The sequence below is a fragment of the Vanessa tameamea genome, chromosome Z, assembly GCF_037043105.1.
Source record: "Vanessa tameamea isolate UH-Manoa-2023 chromosome Z, ilVanTame1 primary haplotype, whole genome shotgun sequence".
Classification (NCBI taxonomy): Eukaryota; Metazoa; Arthropoda; class Insecta; order Lepidoptera; family Nymphalidae; genus Vanessa; species Vanessa tameamea.
This window is the reverse complement of record NC_087341.1, coordinates 5582240-5588557: the sequence shown is the minus strand read 5'-3', so window position 1 is coordinate 5588557 and position 6318 is coordinate 5582240.

The window sequence follows — 6318 nt, the reverse complement described above, 5'->3', positions numbered from 1 at the left end:
TAAGAATAGGACATATTGTGTTCACGTAAGTTTTATACGTAATAATAATGTAGCTTTTAATGCTATAACCCATAGATACCTACCCTCATAAAACCATTTTGCTTAAACTCTTATCATAGCTACATATCGATTTATGTAAAATATGCGAATCAAATAGTACATATTTATAGTTTAGTTAGTCATTTATTGAATACTAGACTACCAATACGAATAGGTGGATACTTCATACTATTCATTGTTACTAAAGTCGGTACGAGAGTGAAGATTTTTGTATATGTTTATATAGCAACATTATTACCGTATTTTTTGTACGTATATACTAGTTCATATATTTTTACTAATTAAATATACTTAGTTCATAAAAAGATTAAGCAAGAATACATACCTTATTTATTTCGTCCTCCGTCAACTGCTTAGTCTTCGTCGTGTCTTTGTCAACCATAGTTTTAGCTAATTGACACCTTCGTTTTGATAAATGAGCGTAGTGCTCATAATATTCCCCAAAATTGTTCTAATTAGACGGCATGACTATTAAATTAAATGAAGACAAAGAACTTTAAATACAAAAAGTCATCCGATATGAGGTGGAGGTAAAAAACAACTGGTACACATTACGGGGAGTTTTGAAAGGTTTGTTAAAAGAAGTAGAAAGTAAAGGCAAATTAGAGTAATATGGTTTATTAATGTTAAAAGTAATTTTGTTTTGATGCGGTCGTCCTGCGGGCGGTGGCGTGCGGTCACGCTCGTGGCTGGTACGCGCTGGCACCGGTGACATCGCTGACGACATCGATTCCCTTTTCATTTTAAATGTAATCCGTATATCATACAATATTCACTTAAAGCTGAATACATTTTATTGTTCAAGGACTATGTGCTATTGTCAATTTATATAATAATATGTAAGTATGGTACCCTATATGAACGATCACAGTGATGAAGGAAAACTAATTACCTATAGTGTACAATTATGTGCACAGCACCTGTCTAGCTTACAATCAATAAAGAAATTTCAATAAAAGTTCTGTCAATATAAACAATTGAATTTGTCTAACATATCCTGCTTGAAAATCAACAATTACTAACTACATACTTTTATTAAACTTCTTTTTTTAAAGATTTAAATTTATGAATTGGTAAAGTTATAGATATCTGCGAAAATTTAATATATAAACAAATATCTTGCTCGATGAAGGTTTTATTGACTTTGTAAAGTTCGAAACTTCAGTTATCCTTATTTCTCGTTTATTCAATGATTATCACTAATACTATCAAAATTATCAATATTGTTGTAGTAAATATACTTTGAAGCAAATGTGAATATTTTTACTTTGTTAAAAATAACCCGAAGGCAGCCTCTCTTTGGTGAAATGAAAACAGATTAAATATATTATATATTCAGCGTTACCCCAATGAATTGTGCCAAAAGACATAATACTATGAAAATAACCAATATATATTGGTCGAATAGAATAAATATAAATTAGTATATATTGTCTAACCGCTTATACTGCGGAGCTGAGTCTTTCTGTTGGGGATGAGGAATTCATTGAAGTTTTGAATGCAATGATCACTTTGAAATAATTCTGAAAACAAAGCAGCATCGGTTACATGAAGATCATTATTGTTTAGTGTTGTATTATAATTTTGCGCAAACATATTAGGTAGTGTTAAAACAATAAACACAGGTGTTCTATGAGATCAAATGCAGGACACGCTAATAGCATTTTGTGGTTTTTTTTGTATGCGTATTCGTAAAACTGTATGTTTAAGAAATGCTATTGCTGCATTAGACCACTTGTAAAACCGAACATCAGATCTATGAAAAATTGCATTTTTACCTATATTGACGAGAAGTTGATTAAAAACTTTTTTTTTTTATTTTTCAAAGATTGAATTATAGAAATAGGACTGAAATTACTGGAATTACTTCTTTTTCTAGTCCAAACGGTAACAATTTACCATATTTTCATTATGATACTTCGCTGGATTATATAAACAACAAAAGATCTTAAAGAGTATTCGCAAGTACGTTATATATTTCAAGATCAATAAATATCTATATATATTTATTATCCTTTAGTATGATTAATGCACGTAGGTATATTTTATGATTGATGAGAAAGTGTAACTACTGCATTTTTAGCTCATTCCTATCACTAGAATTTGCATTCCGAGCCGGAGCATTACATTAAAATTAACTTTGTAAAATTACGGCTCTAAATATGCTTAAAAACCTACTTGAATTAAGTATATTTCGATTTTGATATGTTAGGGTTATGTATATTCTGTGAACATCAAAACCCGTGCTGCTAATGAGGATCACTTCACACTTCACAGACAAGCCTCAACAATTAATGGTCTGGGCTGGGGTTCAATCCCTCGCTATTTCGCTATTATGTAGCTTCCTAAGCCAGCCACTAGCTACACTACTGAACTTCGTAATATTTAACCGCCTCACTGGTATAGTAGTCTATTAAGCTTATACAAAGATATTAAATACTTAATTGCATATATTATAACAATTAAAACACTTTGTTTGAATACAGTGAACATTTATTGACCACTTAAGCTGAAAGAGTGAATACGAAACAGTACACATATAGAGCTACACGTGAGACAATAATTTATACAAACATCCACATGGAATGTTATTTTGCACTTACAATGCAAGTCCCTACATTGGGTAGAAAAACTGTAGGTATAATTGTCATTCAAACATATTATAAATATATTGTTAATATAAATAAATTCACAATATTTACTATTTATATGTTACACATTCGAAATACAAACATATAAGGCTTTACCTATACATTTTGTTTTTGGGGGGGTGATCAGTTGCTTGTGTCTTCTTATTTCGAATGAACCATTAATAATGATAGAAAAATAGAAACCATAAGAAGTTATAGAAAACTTAACGTCCACTAAACAATATTAAAAAGTAAGTCAAGAATAGTATTTCATGTATATAATATTCGATACTCAAAAATAAAATAAGATCTTTTAGTATGTAAAAATTTTGATATGTTCATCAGTTAAAAATGACAATGCAATAATTATATTAGAACTCTTTAAAAATTACAATTTTATTTTTTTTATTAAAATAATATTTTTCGAGCAACAAACACACTGATCATGTCATCGTAGTCTAAGACACAGTACATATATTATATTATTGATCAATAAATACAAATATCTATTCGTAAGCTAACCGTTCACGCATCGTTCATCAGATTGAGTTGAAACTTTACAGTTGTTGATAGCACCATCAACGTATATTTCACACTCATTCGAATAATTGTTTACAAAAAATTAAAAAGGCATTGCATGCCTATCATCAGCCAGTGCCCAGCATACATAAAATAAGTATTTATAGTAAACAAATAATAATAATTGGCAAACTAATCTTTTTTTGAATATATTAAATATTATTCTTTATAAACACCACAAGACTGGGTAGTTTATTTAAACATGTGACAGGCTTAAAGCGAAACATTTAATTTTATGCTAATAGAATTATAAAAAAATCCATACCCAACATACAATTAAGAAACAGTAATTATCATTTTTTTTGTAGTATCAAAGTCCATTGAATAATACTAATCCGATGAACGTAGTCACAACAGTTATAATTATTAATTACTAAATTATGTAATATATTATTAGACAAATATTTTATGAGATTGAATGGTTACAATGTGAAATGAAGTTGATGAGAGTATACACTATAAAACCCTCCAATAAAATTGGGCAGATACAACTTATAGATTGAGTATATTCAATAACAAAGTAATTTCAAATGTGAAGAATATGTGAGGAAGTCATGAAGCTGTCTATAATTTATATATTATATATTTTAAGCGCAAAGACACTCGGTCCATTTAAGCGCAAGCTAACGATAAATGAGAAATAGGTAAAAAATAAGCAAAGCGGAAGCATGTTGTATGGTTGCAAAAAAAAATCCGCTTTACTTAATTTTTGAAGGCGCTTTATAAAATTTGAGAAAACATTCATTTCTATTGGTGCTTTATAGATATTTTACATCAAATTGTAACATAGTTATTCTTACTTCTATAATATGTACATACTAGAGTATCGTTTAGAGTATAGACAATTCATACATATAAATACGAAATCTATTTTATTATCGATAATATAGTTGTCAAGTTCATATTTATTAAATTAATATAAATAAACAATGTTACATATGAAATACGAATTGACACAATTTTAGACACAATTTTGAAGGTAATAATTATAAACATCTAAAATAATATATAAAATTTTAGCTTTGGTAAGCAGTTTTGTATCACATTTTTCAACCTATAATGTAGATAATTGATATTTTTGTTACCAACTTTAAAAAAAATATCTTATCTAAATATTATATAGTAGTATCTTGCTTTACTGCTGAATTAAATTGACAAATTGACATTCTTGCTTACGGACACAATTTTATGTTTTAATTTATATTTTTAAAATTTTCTGACGGCGAAAATAATTTCCTACTATTTCAGTTCCGTTGCAATTGTGTACCTTATAGGAACCTTCGTGACAAACTAATTTAGGATTTTTTCCGAATGAAATATACATAACCTAGGCAGATATATGTACGTGACAATAGTGTCCGTAACAGCTTGTGATAATATACACAGTATAATTGATAATTATTGAAGAATTCACACCTCATTTAGTGTAGATTTCACCAAGAATCATTGTTACTTTTTACATTATTATAAAAGCCTCAAAAAAGGCGTATATATTAATAAATCTTTACGAAAGACGCACGAATATATAAAAAATATAAATTTGTGTATAATTATATAATTTTATCATTATTATTTAATTAAATTGACGTAATTGTTAGGGAGTAAAGAATGGCTATGACTGAATGGTTAAAGATATCAGATTTGCATCACATGCTATAAATCTAAATTTACTGTTTGTAAATTTACTTTTAGTTTCATTGATGTTGTTTTTAAAATTTTGAAAATGTCTTTCATAATAAACACATTAATAAAGTAAAGCTACAAAATATAAATTCGTGTTCCATTAGTACAGTATATAGGAAATAGTATAACTAAATATTAAAAAACCATTTAAAAAACTCTCGACTCGACACACATCTTTATATATAAATGTAAATCTTCTATATGTGTGTAGATTACTGAACTCTTATATGTTGGACCGATTTCGATGATAATTTGAGTCCCTGTCCTGGTCCCAGGATGGTTTAAATTACCGGTGACCCGGTGAAGCAGTGATCGTAAAGTAAATAATATGCTATTATAACCGGACTACGTCGAGACGAGCACCTAGTGTAGGTATTAATTTTTACAACAAAAATACCAAAAAGATTTACTTATTTTTCTTGTTTCTAATAGCATGTGACATGATTTCTTAACATTTGATCAAAGCCGTTACATACTCTACACAAAATGTTTCATAAAGTTTAGACCTACTATCGAGTGACAAGGCTAATGCCACAGATGGTCAAAACTTGATAAAACACTCAATATACATTACATTAAGGCACATGTGAATGTAACTAAATGAAATTAATAGAACATCATCTATATTTTAAAATAAAGTCAAAAATTTTTGTAAGGTCCTAAAAAAGTTTAATGCTAATTATTTTCCCATGGAGAATTTTGGTATGTTGACGATTAATAAATAGTGAAAAACGCAGACTTTTCATCTTACACGTCTTTTAAAAAAATATAGTCAAAATAATGAACGCGAATGTTTTAAATACATATTATACGATATATGTAAATTAAAATTATCAAAATGTTTTAAATACATAGTAATTTATATAAATATAATCAAATACTGATTAGAAAATATAGAGTAAATTCATACTGAATCTTACTTTGTTAGTCTAAAAAATAATTGTTCAAGCAAACAGTTGTAATATTGAAGAAAAATTGCCTTAAAAAATATGTCGGTGTCATTATTTGAGTTTTTATAAATTAGTTACAATTTGTAGAACTTATTTATAGACATGATTTAAATTTATTTAGCACCGAAAAATGCTTTACATAAGTATAAATACAATAAAAACCACTGTCAATATAAAAAAAAAACAAACAATGTTTTTTTTTTTTTCTAGTACAGAAATTTTGATGGGTTGTGAAACATTTGTTCACATTCACAAATTCGTTAAAATGCCTATACGTACATAAATATGAACCAAAAGAAATATAACAAAAACTAATTTTAATAATGCATCGACAGTATATAACTGCTGCTGAGTATTTCAATGCAATATTTTATGAGCAGAGTCAACTCGCCCCAATAATCAATAAAACATTTCAT